Here is an 18,742-nt window from a genome sequence, read left to right as displayed (position 1 = left end):
CCCTGTGGACCACCAAATAAGGCGAACGACAGGACAGTACCACCAACTCAGATACTCTGTGAGCAGAAGTGATAGCCACTAGGAAGGCAACCTTTTACAAAAAAAGAGAGCAGAGAAATCTCCCTAATATTCTCAAAAGGAGGCTTTTGAAGAACAGACAAAACCAGATTAAGATCCCACGGCGGTAACCGGGATCTCCTCGGGGGAGCCAGATGATGCACCCCCTGAATGAAGGTGCGAATCAAACTATGAGTAGCCAATGAATGTTGGAAGTAAATAGCAAAGGCCAAAACCTGCCCCTCGATTGTACCCAACACCAAGCGCTGCCAAACCCCTTTTTGTAAAAAGGCCAAAACCCTAGCTATAGAAAACAAGCGAGGGTGCAGCTACAGCGATTCACACAAAGAAATGTAGGATTTCCAGGTAAAATGATAGATCTTCCTAGATGTCGACTTCCTGGTCTTCAAAAGGGTAGGAATCACCGAATCAGAGAGACCTCTATCCCTCAACACCTTACTTTCAACAGCCAAGCCGTTAAAGCCTGCGACTGTAAAGCAGGATGGAAGATCGGTCCTTGAGATAGTAGATCTTCCCCCAGAGGAAGACGCCATGGAGGATCCACGGCCACTTTTACCAGCTCTGCATACCAAAACTGCTGAGGCCAGTCTGGTGCCACCAGAACGACTGGAATGCTTTCCATCGCCACCCTGCGAATAAACCTCGGCAGGAGAACTAGCAGAGGGAAGGCATATATCAGGCGATACTGACTCCAAGGAGCCACCAGAGCGTCTGTGGCGTCAGCCAGAGGATCCCGGGACCTGGCCACAAACCTCTGAAGTTTCCTGTTGAGGAACAGATCCACCTCCGGAGTCCCCCACCAGGCACACAGGAGATGAAACGCCTCAGGATGCAGGGACCATTCCCCCTGATCCAACACCTGACGACTCAGGTAATCCGCCTGCCAATTCTCCACACCTGGGATGTGGACTGCGGGGAGAGCCGGAAGATTGCGTTCTGCCCACATCAAAATCTCAGCCACCTCTTTAGCCGCCAGGGCACTCCTGGTGCCCCCTTGATGATTGATGTAAGCCACGGCTGTGGCACTGTTCGACTGGACCTGAACCAGAGATCCGCGTAACCGACTTGTCCAGTGAAGCAGGCAGAGCTTGATCACCCTCAGCTCCAGAATATTGATCGATAAGGAAGACTCTTCCGTCACCCAAGTCCCCTGGGCACAAAGCTTCTCCAGCACTCCACCCCAGCCTTGACAGGCCGGCGTCCGTGGTGACCACTGTCCAAAACACCGGCAGGAAGGACTTGCCCTGGCACAGGACAGGTGACTGGAGCCACCAAGAGAGAGCCGACTTCGTGAGATGGCTCAACCAAATCTTCTGGTCCAATGACCGAGGATCTCTGTTCCATTTTGACAGAATCTCTTTCTGCAACCATCTCGTATGAGCCTGAGCAAACGGGACCGCCTCAAAGGTCGAGACCATCATACCCAGGGCCCTCGTGCAAACCCGCAAGGAGGACTGATCGGCCTTCATCAGGAACAAGACCGCCCTTTGCAACTTTTGAAGCTTGTCCAAGGGAAGGAAGAACCTCGCCAGAGCAGAGTCGAGGATCAGCCCCAGATAAGTTACCCGCACGGTAGGAGTCAGGGCAGATTTGGTGACATTGATCGTCCACCCGAATTCTTGAAGGGTCTGAATGGTGATAGAAACATTGTCCTGCAGATCCGAATGGGAGACTGCACTCAACAAGAGATCGTCCAGCTATCCAACAAAGGAGATACCTCGCCGACGTAACAAGGCCAGCACGGGGGCCAGGACCTTGGTAAAAACTCTGGGAGCCGAGGAGGGACCAAAGGGTAACACCACAAATTGAAAGTGCTTCTCTGCCACCGCATAGTGGAGAAACTGCTGATGTCCTTCGAATATGGGGACGTGGAGATATGCATCTTTGAGATCGATGGAAGCCAGAAAACCCCCAATTCAAAGATGCCAGCACCGACCGAATGGACTCCATTGGAAACTTCTGCACCCGCACAATGCGGTTCAGAGCCTTGAGGTCCAGGATAGGACATGCCTTGCCCTCCTTTCTGGGCACAGTGAACAGGCTTGAATAGAAAATTGAGAGCGTTCCTGCAGAGGAACCGGCACAATCACCCCTTGAGACAGGAGATCTCACACAGCCTCCCGCAAATCCTTCAAACGCTCCAGGGTCAGGTGAAGATTCCACTGAAAGAACCTGTCCCCTGGCCAGGACCAGAATTCGATCTTGTACCCGGAGCAAATCAGTTTGCGAATCCAATCATTCTGAATGAAGGAAGTCCAGGGTTCCTGAAAGAAGCGCAGATGTTCCCCCACCCCTGACACAGATGAGGGCGCCCCTTCATGCTGAAGAGGACTTGTCTGCCGCACCGGACTGGCCGGCCTTGGGCTTGCCCTAGGGCTTTTTAGCTTCTCCAGAAGTTCTGAACGGCTTACCTTTTTCTTGCACCCCAGAGGCATGAAAAAACAATTTATGAGCAGAAAAGGAGGGACCCTGCTTTGTACAGGGTGTCTTACCCTTGGAGGATTGAGGAAGACGAGTACTCTTCCCGCCAGTCAGGCCCTTGATTAACTCATCCAATGAGTCGCCAAATAACTGGTCTACCAGAAAAGGGAGATCAGCTAAGGCTTTCTTAGAAGCTTGGTCAGCCGACCAGCTTTTCAACCATACCATGCATCTTAAAACAATGCCCATGGTCAAGACCCTGGCCACCAGGGGAGCCGCATCCATAGGCACATCACACAGGAACACCAGAGCCTGGATCACCTGGTCCAACAGTTCCAGCTGTTCCGGAGGAATAGTCTCGGGGTCCAAGGACTCCTGTAAACCCCTAATCCATTCCGTCACCATCTGTGACACTAACACAGACACAAAAACCGGTTTCATAATTGAACCTGCCAGCACATGAAGATGGCGGGAAAGGGATTCCACCCGCCTTTCCACTGGATCCATAAAAACTGGGGAATCCTCCACAGGCACAAGAGTAGATTTGTTCAATCTGGAAACAGGATGGCCCACTTTAGGTCCATAAAATGTAAAACATTTCATAGATAGTATTTAGCTTACGCACAAAGAGAAACCAATAAGTGAACTGGTCATTCGAAACTTAGGAGTAGTTATCCAAACTTTACTGAAACAAGTCTGTTATTACTTTGGCCAGTCTGGGGAGGACCGGGGGCAGCTAAAAAGTAGTTCTCCCAGATCTGTGCAGCTACATGGGGGAGCCCTAATGTGGTCAAAAAGTCACAGTAACAGTGTGCCGTATCATGACGATAAAAAGGTAGGCCTGCTCCAGAATCCCCTCACAGAAATCATAAGAGCAGGAGAAGACCCAACTAGAATAAAGTTAGTAATTTAAATGAGACAAAATGTCTCAAACTCTCCAGTACACTACTTTTTAAGAGATGCTACCAGGGCAGCTGACATTACAAACCGTCCCAGAGAAGCAATCAAGCTCCTCAACTGTGGAATAGTTTATAGGTGGAATTAAACTCACACATCCAAGGAAACAGGTATGTATTTTGATCTTCAGAACATAAGAGTAGTCAGCCAAACACAAGGAAATGGTGGTCAAATGTGGCATCAGCCCAGAAGCCAAGTGGGGAGTTCAGGGTCTGTATGATGACAAATAGCCCCAAAGGGGTTTGTTGTCCCAAAGCCCAACCTGGAAACAGGAAAAATAAAAAGAGACTGTGTATGTGAACATTAGGACAAATGGGTATATCTATTCTAGCATTCCACAACTGTAGGACAATGCCAAAGTAGATGGCTGTGATCTTAAACTCAGAAAGAGAACTCTTACCCCCTGTGGACTCAACTTGGGTCTGAGAGTGGAGATCCAGATGTTGAGGGTGTACGCAAAAGATGTTCTCCTAATGCTCCTAATTTACCTAATGCTTTCTCTCACAGGGGTCTCGAATGACTGGATGGAGAGCGTGGCTTGGATGATTTTACTGTACTACAATTGATGTCGGGTTCCGGTCCCAGATTTGAGGACTCCAGTTTAGTTTTGGTGTTCTTCGGGTTGCTGACAGAGTGCTGACAGAGTGGTTTTGACCATGGTAGTTGAAGTTCAGTTTAGGTGGAAATCCCCATTTACATTTAGGCTGTTGGGATATCAAGACAAAATTATAAGGCTTATTTGCTTGTGTTTCTCTATACCGATCAGTGCCAGAATTGCAGAGTTGTTAGCTGTGACCCTGGAAAACAAAGTCAGGTTTATCACGAGTTGCTTGCAATAGGGTCTCCCCAATATGGTAAAAGGTGAACCTAATGATGATGTCTCATGAGAGGCCATCAAGCTTATTAGGTCATAGAGTGCAATGAATGCAGTCGTATGACAAGCAATCAATAAGGGTGTCTGTTCCTAAACAGAGCCGTGGCTGAGGAGGTGAGATCCACAACTGATTCTCAAAGTCCTCCAGGCACAATAGGGCTTGAGCTAGTTTCCCCTTGAGGTCTGTGAGATCCTGTTCAGGATTCACAATCACTGTAGCTGCAGAACCCGTTTTGTCCTCCAGTAAGTTCGTAAAGTTTTCCAAAGTCCACAAAACTCTTGTCATTAGAGAACGGTTCCAGATTCAAAATTGAGGTTTCCAGTATGTTGCTCAAGAGGTAGGCCTGTCTTGAGATGGTCTGACGGTCCTAGAGCTAAACCCACACACTACTGTGAACTCAGAGTGTTCTGCAGCCATGGATAAGAGGCTGTGGGAGGTTTAGGGCTCTACAAGTGGCTAAAATAATTTTGGATATGCACAGGGGTTGAGGAGCAAGATAGCCAAGCTGCCATCTTCCTTTGCTTGGAAACACCCCATTTCCAGCTAATGTTTTTTAAACCCTAACTCTAGGTTCTGTACTACCCACTTTCACAGAAGCACTGCTACGAGTAGGTTATGCATTCTTCTTTACCTGACTTTTTCTGATGTTTTCTGGCAAGTCATGTAATGTGCTGGGTCCTCTTTGGTTATCTCTCAGTGATGCGCAGTCCTAATATGATAACATCAATGCTGTGCTCTGCATCAATACACTGAGTGCAGAATGCCATATTTAAGGGGTGGGGCCACAATGCCCTGATTTCACAATTATTCAAGTTATGTGAAGCAACATTCAATCTAGACAGGACTTACCCTGGCAATGAAGAGGTGCTGCAGGAGACAGCCTAGAGACTGCTGTTCTAAAGCGTACCTAAACCTAAGAACAAAAATTTAATATATTACAGCGTATCGGTTCTTAGTTTTGGTTGCTGCATTTATTTATTTTTTTATTTAAAGTCTTTTCCCCATTTGTTTAACCTGGTGATCTGGCTTTCTCCTCCACTGTATCTACAGGGGAGCAATGTAGCCTCTCTTTGACAGCAACAATTTTAACCTGTGATCAATGAATTTAATACACAGCGCTTTTTCACAATTCGTTTATAAAATGTAGTTGTAAACAAAATACATATTATATACTTTTTCACTATCATTATACACGTTTTCACTTTTTTTTTTAAGGTTCTTTCTTTTACTTTTTTATTGCATTTTATATACGAATTGTGAAAATAGTGATGTGTATTAGATTAATTAAATACTGGAACATGCATTGTGTTGTATATAGCAGCTGATAGAAGTGGTTAAATGAAGTGCGGGTGCAAAAAGGTTTAGTTCATAATAATTTTAACCTGTGGTTTCCAAAATAATGGGCATAAATATGATCCAGAATAAATGGCACAGTAGCACTTGGCTTCCCAAAAGTATCTCTCCAATATACCATTTTATTAGGAATGTGCCTATGGGGGGGTTTACGGTGATTTAATCATTCTAGTAGAACTTGGCAATGCAAGTTGGTCCATTACCCCTATGGGACGTTAATGCCCTTAGGCACATGTGTTCCAATTAACTAACTACCTTTTTAAAGGGCACTTGACCCTAGACTCTAGTTGCCCATTGTAGTGGGGGTTTTTAAGTTTGTTGGTGTGGTCCTAGCTGTGTTTCTTTGTCTTCTGGCTCTGCTTACCTAAAATTGCCGAATTCTGCCTTCCATCCAGCTGGTTCACCCTTTTCCTGAACTATGACTACCCAGTGTCTCACTCTTTAATTTTGCTTAAGTCATCCTGGGTCAAGCTCCCTTTGCTTGCCCTCGTGTCAGTTATTCACTTAACCACTGTTTGGTATACAGTCACTGTACAATTGTCAAAGTTAAAAAATGTGTGGCATAAGTACCTACAGTAAGAGGTACCCAGGTACGGGAATACGCACATGAAGAAAATACCAGAAATTAGGCTACAAAAGATATACTTAAAACAGTAATAAACTATTTGGGGGGCTCCAGGAGGCTTCAGAATTTGTTTCTACGGACTCTAGATTGTTGATTTTGCCCTATAATTAAATTGGAAACAGAATCCCTTGAGGTTTAAAAACAATGAAACTTGGCACTCCAGAGCAATGGCACATGAACACTAGAGAACTTCAAAGAATAAGCGCCACAGTGGACAGCTATTACGAAAAACACAGAAATGTTGTAGAACTCTAATCACAATTTCAATCAGCCCCCAAAACAACATGAAAAAGGTAATAAAAACTACAACCAAAAAGTTTTCTATACATTCATTGCTCTAAATCTTTTCATTAATTTGAAAAATGACTTATTTATAGGGATCTAAACCTGGGACTTATATTAAAGAGTTTTCTGGAATAGGTAGAACATTCAAAGAGCATAGGTTTGAAGTTTTTGCTTTCAATGCTGAATTCCTGTGTTTCTTTTATATCCTGCTGCAGTTCACAAAATTCATGCTGAGAAAAGCTATTTAGTGTTTTCCTCTACGGTTAATAGGAATGAATCCTGTGTGAGAGGATTTTTATTTTTTATGTTCCACAGAAAAGAAACTGATGGGGTCATGTCAACGCTAAGACTGTGGCATGAAAGAGGACAAATGCAAAATACTGACAGTAACTGTCCTGGTTTCCACCAAAGCTGAATACTAATAATGTTCATGAAAGACGTAAAAGGTCTTTTGGTTGTATTATTTGTCTTTGCTATTATACTTTTCTTTTTATTAGCAGTATATTCTATAAAAGCATCTGAAAATAGGTAGACCTGAAAAATGTCCTACATCAATGTCCTTTGACGCACTTCTTTAAGCAGACTCTCTGATTTTGAAAACTTTTCTCTATATCATAAATCTTATTCGTTATCCAACCTAAAATATTCATATTTACTATAGAAGGGGATTGAGAAATAGTTCACAAAGATAGATGTTATTTTAACATAGTTAGTTCACAAAGATGGATGTTATTTTAACTCTGTTCATTGTAATAAATAATCATAACTTTCTCTAAAAAATGACATTTACAAATATAACATATATGTTGAATTCACTTTTATTTCACTTCATATGTGAGTTTAACTGTTGAAAGCCATATTTTCTCATATATATCGTTTTATTGCCATCTTGACCAACTCATATTCTAGCTCACTGGGATCGCTGGTCTAAAAATGAAACTATGCTTTGGCATAGTTATTGGCTACTAGGCAAAGCAATATGTTCATTGTAATGCACCCCTTCCCTGCAGCACATACTTGCCATTCTTTTGCTTCCCCACTGCTCTGGCCAGGCAACAAGAGTAAGGAGATGAAGCTCTATATACGGTAATCTCAAAATTTCTCTAGTTAGAGGTTACACAGGGTTAACGACTCTCTGCATGTGACAATACTGGACCATTCACCAACACTGTACCATGAGAAGAGGAGTGAGTCATGAGCTCCTCCATACCCAGAAGTACTGGTTATTTTTTTTCCAACCTTGGCAACTAAATAGAGCAGTGGAACAGTAGAAAAAGAGGCAGGTGTGTGCTTCTGGGTAGGAGAGCATTAAAAGGACAACCTCAAAAATGTAAAAAAAAATTCCCTCTAGTTTCCCCCCTCCCTAGCCTCCTCAGTACAGTAAACTGTGTGACACACTCCAGTCCTGCTGCACTCTTTGCAGCCAGGCCAGTAAAAATCTAGTACCAGGCTACCTGCGCACTAATATCCCATAGATTTCTGGCATACTTTTACTGAGGAAACAACACCCCACTCAAAATTCCAGGTCATAAGTGAGCAATCATGAGCAGCGCAGCAAGACTGTAGCTATAGGAGGAATTAAAGCGGAGCTCCGCCCAAAATGGGAAGCTCCACTTGATCGCACCCTCTCCCCCTCCACTGCCACATTTTGCACTTTTTGGGGAGGAGGGGGAGCGGGTACCTGGGTTTGACAGGTACCCACTCCCACTTCTGGGAAAGATCGCCACTCTGACATTTCCAGCCCCTCCTCCTTACCCCCTCTGCCCTCTCGGGAGACACACAGGTCCCAGAGGATGACGGGACCATTCAGAAAGTGAATGGCTTGTGCATGCGCAGTAGGAAACAGGCTTTGAAGCCGCAAGGCCGGCGCCTGCACCTGAAGCCGATTCACAAATCGGTTAGGGATGCCAATATATCAGGGTCCCTGGACAGGTAAGTGTACTTTTAAAAGTCTGCAGCTACAGTATTTGTAGCTGCTGACTTTAATTTTCTTTTTTTTTACAGGCTGGAACTCCTATTTAAGTAAAGAACTGCATGGGTCGGGGGGCGTTGCATTGACTGGTGTTAAAGTAGGAATGGTGGGTCTCTTCTTTAACCAGATCTCGTCTGGCCTATAGCAGATTGACGGGCAGGTGGTGGATCTGTTATACTGATCAGGCGTCATATGACGTCCTTCAGGAGGCACCGTAAGTGCGCGCCCCAGGGGGTGTGCAGTGCAGCCATCGTGAATAAGGCGTGTCCCTCGGACACCACCCATCCCGACCAGGGTAAACAGCCAATCACAGTCGGTCACAAATGTAATCACAATTGCTGTTACTAGCTGTTCCCTCAGGTTCCTCACAGACCAACCGCGTGAGGAGAAGAGTTGTCGAACAGTGAGTGACTGTTATTGTACTATATCTACAAGCTATACTGTGCACCACACGGCCCCCAAATAAAGAGAACCTGTCATTAGTGGATCTGTCACACAGTCCATAAATGATCGGTCATATAGCCCATCAGTGGACCTGTCACACAGCTCATCAGTGGATCTGTCACACAGCCCATCAATGGATCTCTCATGCAGCCCATCAGTAAATCTGTTACACAGCCCATCAGTACCGCCATCAGTGATCTGTCACACAGCCCCTCAGTACCGCCGTCAGTGATCACTGACACAGCCCATTAGTACAGTCATCAGTGGATCTGTCACACAGCCCATCAGTACGGCCATCAGTGGATCTGTCACACAGACCATCAGTACTGCCATCAGTTATCTGTCACACAGCCCATCAGTACCACTATCGAAAGATCTGTCACACAGCCCATCAGTGGATCTGTCACGCAGCCCATCAATGGATCTGTCATGCAGCCCATCAATGGATCTGTCACGCAGCCCATCAATGGATTTGTCACACAGCTCATCAATGGATCTGTCACACAGCCCATCAATGGATCTGTCACACAGCCCATCAATGGATCTGTCACGCAGCCCATCAATGGATCTGTCACGCAGCCCATCAATGGATCTGTCACGCAGCCCATCAATGGATCTGTCACGCAGCCCATCAATGGATCTGTCACGCAGCCCATCAATGGATCTGTCATGCAGCCCATCAATGGATCTGTCATGCAGCCCATCAATGGATTTGTCACGCAGCCCATCAATGGATTTGTCACACAGCCCATCAATGGATCTGTCACACAGCCCATCAATGGATCTGTCACACAGCCCATCAATGGATCTGTCACACAGCCCATCAATGGATTTGTCACACAGCCCATCAGTACTGCCATCAATGATCATTCACACAGCCTATCATTACCGCCATCAGTGGATCTGCCACGCAGCCCATCAGCACTGCTATCAGCAGATCTGTCACACAGCCCATCAGTACTGAAATCAGCAGATCTGTCACACAGCTCATCAGTACCACCATCAGTGATATTTCACACAGCTCATCAGTACCGCCATTAGCAGATCTGTCACACAGCCCATCAGTACCACCATCAGCGGATCTGTCACACAGTCCATCAGTACCGTCATCAGTGATCTGTCACACAGCCTATCAGTGATCTCTCATACAGTCTATCAGTGATCTGTCATACAGTCTATCAGTGATCTGTCACACAGCCCATCAGTGCCGTCATCAGCGGATCTGTCACACAGCCCATCAGCGCCGCCATCAGATCTGTCACATAGCCCATCAGTGGTCTGTCACACAGTCCATTAGTGATCTGTCACACAGCCCATCAGTGGATCTGTCACACAGCACATCAGCAGCGTACCCATCGCAGCTTCACATCAGCTTTCCAAAAGATATTTTACACCAGAGGAGGCATATAAAATCCTTATTATGTCGGATGATCATCCGATTCTGGTTCAGGATTCGAGCCAGTAGAGAGTAGTGAATCGGGGACCAAATCGGAGGTGGCAACAGTCCCTCCTAAAAGAACAAGCAGAAAAAGATCTGCCTACCACCAGCAGCGCCATACACCCCAACGGCACCAACACTAATGGAGCTAGACCCCAGGAAGAAGAGCCCAGTACCAGCACTGGAAAAATGCACCAGACCCGAAGAATACGGGCCCATACCTACCATCCTGAAGCTCTGGCAAACCACTTATGGCTGCCTTCCAGCTCAGGGTCAGCTACAATCCCCCCTTTCACCGCACAGTCAGGTGTGCAGCCCAACACTCTTTTCTAAAATTGATTTTTATTTGTTTTATCCACAAGATTTGCTGCAGTACATTCGTGAGCCAAACAAATCTTTTTGCAGCAATTTATTGCCACCAACTCCAATTCCTCCTATGCCAGTATGTTTAACTGGCAATGTCTCATGGTGGGGGAGTTAAAATCGTTTTTGGGCCTTACATTCAATATGAGGCTTACAAAGAAAAATGAATTGCATACCTACTGATCCACACACCCCATCCACCACATGCTGATTTATTTTGCTGTCATGTCCAGGACACACTATGATATGATCATGGGCCTACATTTCAATGACAACTCCCAGTGCCCTCCCCGAGATCACCCCAACCACGGTACATCATATAAAATACGCCCAGTTATAAATTCTATATTCAAGCAATTTGCTGAAATGTATGTCTCATATTAAAACATTTGTGTGAACAAATCCCTTGTCCACTTCACTGGCCGGCTGCAATTCAAATAATACATTCCCAATAAGAGGGCTAAGTATGGGTTGAAACTAAAACTTTGCGAAAGAGCCACAGGATATGTGTACGCCTTCAGTGTGTATGAAGGCTAAGACTCCCAGCTCCAGCCTCGTGAGTGTCCAACATATATTGGAAACCATTAGAAAAAAAAGGCTATCATATATACTGAACATAGACAATTATTACACCAGTTTGCCCCTTTTGTGAAAAATCATTGGTGTGCAGTACCACCAGAAAAACAGGAAGGGCTTCCCACAAAACTTAGTGACAAAAGGACTACAAAGGGGGGACTCTGCAAGTATGAGGAATGAGGAAGTGTTGGCTGTGAAGTGGAGGGACGAGAGGTATTTACGTCCTGTCCACCATCCACAATGATGCCTTGGTGGAGATTCACAGAAGACGCGGTCCCATTGTAAAGGCCGAATGCATTCACTATTATAATTAGTTCATGGGGGGGGGGGGGGGATTTAAATGACCAGATGCTACAACCATATTTATCAACACGAAAGTCCCATTTCTGGCATAAAAAAGTTGCATTTTATCTCTTCCATATGGCCATGTATAATTCGTACACCTGCTATAAAATGTCAACAGAAAGACCCAGCATCTTCCTCCAATATATTAAAGATATTGTAAATGCCCTGATCTACCAGCATGGATCCCCCGCAGGAAGCATTCGCTCCGATTGTGTGAGTCGACGCCATGAACAACATTTTCCCAAAAACATTCCCCCCCACAGAATTAGGAAGAAGATGCCAAAAGAAATGTTGCGTATGCAGCAGAGAAGGAGTTAAAAGAGACACCAGTTATCATTGTCCCCAATGTCCCTCCCAACCTGGCCTATGCATCGGAGAATGCTTCAGACATTATCACACATCCATAAGATATTAGATTAGGGCTGCGCATCTTCACTTACCTCACGATTCGATGCGATTACGATTATTAGGGTCGCGATTTGATACGATTCGATTCCACGATGCATCACGATGCATCACGATTACTGCCCAATGCCCATGCCCAGCCCACTGCCCAATGGTTTTCAAAACTTTATAAAAAAAAAACAAACAATCAAGCAGTCACAAATAAAAGAATCCTTTTTATTTTCATTTGCTTCAAAGGACACTTTCCTGGACCCTGTCATGGCCTGCAAGCCCTGCATACTTTAGTGCACTTGCACTGCAAACATATAGGAAGGTCTGAAAATGCAAACAGCATAGCAGAGACAGACAACAACACTAGTATTTTACTAGAAGTAACAGTAAAATTAGTAAAAAAAAACTGTAGTAGTGCAGTTTACTGCTTCATAAAAGAAAATATTAATATAAGCCAGGTCTACCACCATTTAAAGTACAACTAAAGGCAAAACTTTTTTGATTTTGGATAAAGTTTTGCCTATAGTTGTACTTTAACCACTTCCATACAGAGCAGTTTGACACCCTTCCTGCCCAGACCAATTTTCAGCTTTCAGCACTCTCACACTTTGAATGACAATTGCTCAGTCATGCTACACTATAACCAAACAAAATTTTTATCATTTTTTTCACACAAATAGAGCTTTCTTTTGGTGGTATTTGATCACAACTGGGGTTTTTTTTTTCCGTGATATATGCAAAAAAAGAGCAAAAATTTTGAAAAAAAAACACTTTTTTTTAGTTTCAATTATGAAATTTTGCAAAAAATAAATTTTTCTTCATACATTTGGGCCAAAATGTATACTGCTACATGTCTCTGGTAAAATTAACCCAAATTAGTGTATATTATTTAGTCTGTGTGAAAGTTATTGAGTCTAGAAGCTATGGTACCAATTACTGAAAATTGATCACACCAGATGTACTGACTGCCTATCTCCTTTCTTGAGGCCCTGAAATGTCAGGACAGTACAAATACCGACCAAATGACCCCTTTTTGTAAAGTAGACAGTCCAAGGTATTTAGTAAGAGGCATGGTGAGTTTTTTGAAGTTGTAATTTTTTCCCACAATTCTTGGGAAAATGAAGAAAAAATTTTTTTTTTCTTTTTTTTCCCACAAAGTTGTCAATTTATAAGCTATTTCTAACACATAGCATGTACACAGCAAAAATTACACCCAAAAATACATTCTGCTACTCCTTCCGAGTATGGCGATACCACATGTGTGAGACTTTTACGCAGCCTGGCCACAAAAAGAGACTCCACGTCCAAGAAGCACATTCAGGCGTTCTAGGAGCATAAATACACATAAAACTTTCTTACTACCTATCACACTTTTCAAGGCCCTAGAGCACCAATACAATGGAAAAGTCCACAAAATGACCCCATTTTGGAAAGCAAACACTCCAACGTATATTCTATGAGGCATTATGGGTCGTTTGAACATATCATTTTTTTCCACAGGTTTTTGGAAAATGTGGGAAAAAAATGAAAACTTTTTTTTTTTTACACAAAGTTGTCAATTTATAGGATATTCCTAACACATAGCATGTACACAGCAAAAATGACACCCCAAAATACATTCTGCCACTCCTCCTGAATATGGCAATACCACATGTGTGAGACTTTTTCACAGCCTAGCCATATAGAGGGGCCGAACATCCAAGGAGCATCATCATGCATCCTAGCCACTTGCCTAGGCCTATTTTTGACATTTGGTGTTTACAAGCTAAAATCAGTTTTGCTAGAAAACTGCTTAGAACCCCCAAACATTATATATTTTTTTTAGCAGAGACCCTAGAGAATAAAATGGAGATCATTGCAATATTTTTTATCACACCGTATTTGCGTAGCGGTCTTCCAAACGCAATTTTTTTGGAAAAAATTCACTTTTTTTAATTAAAAAATAAGAAACCAGTAAAGTTAGCCCAATTTTTTTCCATAATGTGAAAGATAATGTTACGCCGAGTAAATAGATACCCAACATGTCATGTTTCAAAATTGCGCACGCTCACGGAATGGTGACAAACTTTGGTACTTAAAAATCCCCATAGGCGACAATTTAAAAATTTCTACAGGTTGCCATCTTTGAGTTACAGAGGAGGTCTAGGGCTCAAATTATTCCCCTTGCTCTAACGATCGCGGCGATACCTCACATGTGTGGTTTGAACACCGTTTACATATGTGGGCGGGGTTTCTGTATGCATTCGCTTCTGCGCGCGAGCTAACGGGGACAGGGCGCTTTAATTTTTTTTTTTTTACTATTTATTTTATTTATTATTTTTTATTTTTACACCGTTTAAAAAAAAAAAAAATTGATCATTTTTATTTCTATTAAAAGAAATGTAAATATTCCTCGTAATAGAAATAGGCACGACAGGACCTCTTTTTTGTGAGATGTGGGGTCAAAAAGTCCTCAGATCTCACAAGTACACTAAAAGATAGAAAAAAAAAAAAAAAAATAAATAATTATAATATAAAATGAAAAAAAAAAAAAAAAAGGACCTTTAAACCGGTTGCTAGGCAACAACATTTTCCGTAGCTCCGGTCCTCCAAGACCATAGAGTCAAGTGAGGGCAAGCTTGCCCTCACTCGACATCCTGTCTGTGAGGATTCGGGACCGGATCGTTTTCCCCGCTGCCGGCGGGTCCGGTAAGCGGGGAAAAGGACCGGAACGCGTCGGGAGGGGGGGGGGGTGCCTCTTCCGCCATCCCGGAAGGGTGATCCCACGCCGAATCCGCCGCTGGGACCACCCTTATCGGAAAGCCAACCGTCCACCGTTTAAAAAAATACCAGGGTTATGGCAGCTATCTGCTGCCATAACACCGGTATTTAGGTTTAAACGGACGACGTATATAAACCTTTTTGGACTTGGACATGGTGGCTGTATGAAGGGTGACAGGTACTCGGGTACTTTGTTGGGCAGGTGACAGGTACTCTGGTACTGATGAGCAGGTGGCAGGTACTCGGGTACTCCGATAGGCAGGTGACAGGTACTCGGGTACTCTGATGGGCAGGTGACAGGCAGGTGATAGGTACTGATGAGTAGTACTCACTGACTGATAGGTGATAGGTGATACTGTACTGATGGGTACTGATGATCAGTACTGATACGTGATAGGTACTGATGAGTACTGATGAGTAGTGATGGGTACTGATGATCAGGCGGCAAGTACTTGGGTACTTCAGGCGTCAGGTACTCTGATGAGCAGGTGGAAGGTACTCGGGTACTCTGATGGGTAGGTGACAGGTACTCAGGTACTCTGATGACGGGTACTTCGTTGACAGGTACTCAAAGTACCCGAGTACCTGTCATCAGAGTACCCGAGTACCCGTCATCAGAGTACCTGAGTACCCGTCATCAGAGTACCCGAGTACCTGTCATCAGAGTACCCGAGTACCCGTCATCAGAGTACCCGAGTACCCGTCATCAGAGTACCCGAGTACCTGTCATCAGAGTACCCGAGTACCTGTCATCAGAGTACCCGAGTACCCGTCATCAGAGTACCCGAGTACCTGTCATCAGAGTACCCGAGTACCCGTCATCAGAGTACCCGAGTACCCGTCAGAGTACCCGAGTACCTGTCATCAGAGTACCCGAGTACCTGTCATCAGAGTATCCGTCATCAGAGTACCTGAGTACCTGTCATCAGAGTACCCGAATACCTGTCACCAGCCCATCAGAGTACAGCTAGTTACCGTGTTCTCTGTTGACATTTGTGACCGGCTGTGATTGGACACAGCCGGTCACGTGGTAAAGAGCCAATTTCATTGGCTCTTTACCTAGATCGGGGATCGACTCTGTCCGAGGGACGAGCCTCGTCCCCGATCGCTGCTCTGCGCGCCCCCGGGGGCGCGCATTGCAGAGAGAACGAGCGGCTCGTGCTGGAGCCGCTCATGTGATCGGCTGTGATTGACACAGCCGATCACGTGGTAAACAGCCAATTTCTATTGGCTGTTTACCTTGATCAGTGATGGGCTATGTCCGAGGGACGAGCCTCATCCCTGATCGCGCCGCCGGGGGCGCGCAGTAGCAGCTAGAACGGGCCGACGTCATATGACGGCGGCCCGGATCTAGACAACCACTTTGCCGACGTCATTTTACATGACTGGGTATGGAAGTGGTTAAAGGCAAGGCAAGATAGAAGAAGCCAGCCAGCCAAGCTAATATTCTTGTGAAAATGGTCATCATAAATTCCCACAAAACATTATATATAAATCCTTTTATGTGAATATGCATTGCAATAAATTCCAGGTGTGCCATAACCTGTCCTCTACAAAACAGAGCACTTCCTGACTAGTAGCAAACATCAAGGGTGAACCTGGCAATAGTGCACTGCTGCATAACTTCCATGTTCACCGTGATGTTTGTTTCCCTCTGCAACTGCCAGTCAACTCAAGTGAGTTGATGGATTGGCTGCTAGAGGGGAGTTACAAATATAAGCTTTAAGCTTATCAATTCACTTATGTCACTTTTATGTCACTTACTTTACAGAAAACGTTACCTGTCCTGCAGACAGTCTCTGTCTCTACCACGATTAAACCCAACTGAAGCACAGCCAAAGCCACCATTAGAGGAAGGAAAACCCTTGACAGAGTAAATCATCAACTGAAGCTTAAACCTTGAGTAAATCTTCATGGGATCACAAAAAAACACACAACACGATTGTCTGCATCAGAATCATCAGAACTGAAGAAAGGTTTGGCATTGGCACACTGGTACAACTCAAGGCATATAGGTTAGGTCAGGTTTGTGTGTATTTGTGATCCAGTAAAGATTTAATCAAGGTTTTACGCTTCAATGTATGATTGATTTAATCTTTCAAGGATGTCCTTTCCTGTACCGTGGCTGCCTGGCTTGCCTTCAGTTTTCTAGATACACTTTTACCTTTAGTATTTGTTTGGTTGAGGGAACCCCCTACACTTGCTATTGCTACAGAGTACAACAGACCAGCAGACAGACATGTGTTGCAATAAATTCCAGGTGTGTGCCATAACCTGTCCTCTACAAAACAGAGCACTTCCTGACTAGTAGCAAATATCAAAGGTGAACCTGGCAATAGTGCACTGCTGCATAACTTCCATGTTCACCGTGATGTTTGTTTCCCCCTGCAACTGCCAGTCAACTCAAGTGAAGTGAGTTGATGGCTGCTAGAGGGGAGTTATACAAATATAAGCTTAAGCTTAAATAATTATCAATTCACTTATGTGAATGGACCATTTTTGAAAACAAGCCATTCTCCATCTCTCCAGTGCCAGAAAAGCTGTAAAAAATATAAAATGTTCCAGGTTCACTGCGATTGTGTTTGCCCCTGCCATTGCCAGTCAACTAAACACAGTGTGTGTGCGTCGTGACTCGTGACAACTCAAAAGCTTATACGCAGCCTCAGCATCAACTCAACACACACACACACTTTGTGTGTATGTGTGTGTGTGTGTGTGTTGAGTTAATGCTAGAGCTGCGTTATAAGCTCTTGAGTTGTCACGACAGTCAGTCAGTCACGTTACAGAAAGAAAACTTTACCTGCACTGCACTGAGCAGCACTCTACCATGTCGATTACATCTGTAACTGAAGCCAAGCTAGCCAACAAGCCACCATTAGAGGAAGGAAAATCCTTGAGAGAATAAATTGTAAACTGAAGCTTAACCTTGAGGAAATCCTATGGGGGTCACATTCACAAACTCACAAATATAGTATATTACACAAGAATCCACAATTGGTGTATTTATTTGTGATCCAATAAGATAAGATTTACTCGAGGTTAAGCTTCAAATGTACAAGTTATTTCTCTCAATGATTTTCCTTCCTATAATGCACCGTGGCTAGCTTGGTGATGTTGGTGGCTGGCTTGGTGATGTTAGAAATATCGTATAAATTGACAACTTTGTGGGGAAAAAATGGATTTTTGTCTTACCGTAAAATCCTTTTCTCTGAGGTTCATTCAGTCTCTGATCTTCATATCATTAGGGTTATACTGCCCCCTACAGGAGTAGGACACTAGGCAGAAAAAAGTTCTGGCTGCACCTATGGGCAGTCCCAGGGGGTATACCCTCTCTCCCTGCTATAGGATGTCAGTTTTGTATCAAACCAGTGTCTGAGAAAACAATACCAGCCCAACTCAAATAGAGGGGCTGGTACTGCATCTGTCAATGAACCTCAGAGAAAAGGATTTTACAGTAAGACAAAAATCCAATTTTCTCTATCGTTCATTGACGGATGCAGTCTCTGATCTTCATATCAGTAGGGACGTCCCAAAGCAGTGCCATAAAAATGAGGGGTGGGAAGAGCAGAAAAATAATTCCCCAAGGCTAAACCATAGCCAACCAGGCAACATAGGACTCATCAGAACAACAAGATGAGACCCACCTGAAAAAACATTAAACAAACTCAAGGGAGACTAAAACACCCGTAAACAGCAGCCTGCAAAACTTTGCGACCAAAAGAGGCATCTGCAGATGCCAGCACATCCACCTTGTAAAGCTCTGTGAAATTGCGAACAGATGACCAGGTAGCCGCCTTGCAAACCTGAAGCACATATGCCTGATGGCGAAAAGCCCAGGAAGCACTAAGCACCCA

The sequence above is a fragment of the Pelophylax lessonae genome (assembly GCF_965119305.1).
Source record: "Pelophylax lessonae genome assembly, chromosome: 2".
Classification (NCBI taxonomy): domain Eukaryota; kingdom Metazoa; phylum Chordata; class Amphibia; order Anura; family Ranidae; genus Pelophylax; species Pelophylax lessonae.
Note: the sequence above shows the minus strand (reverse complement) of the source record.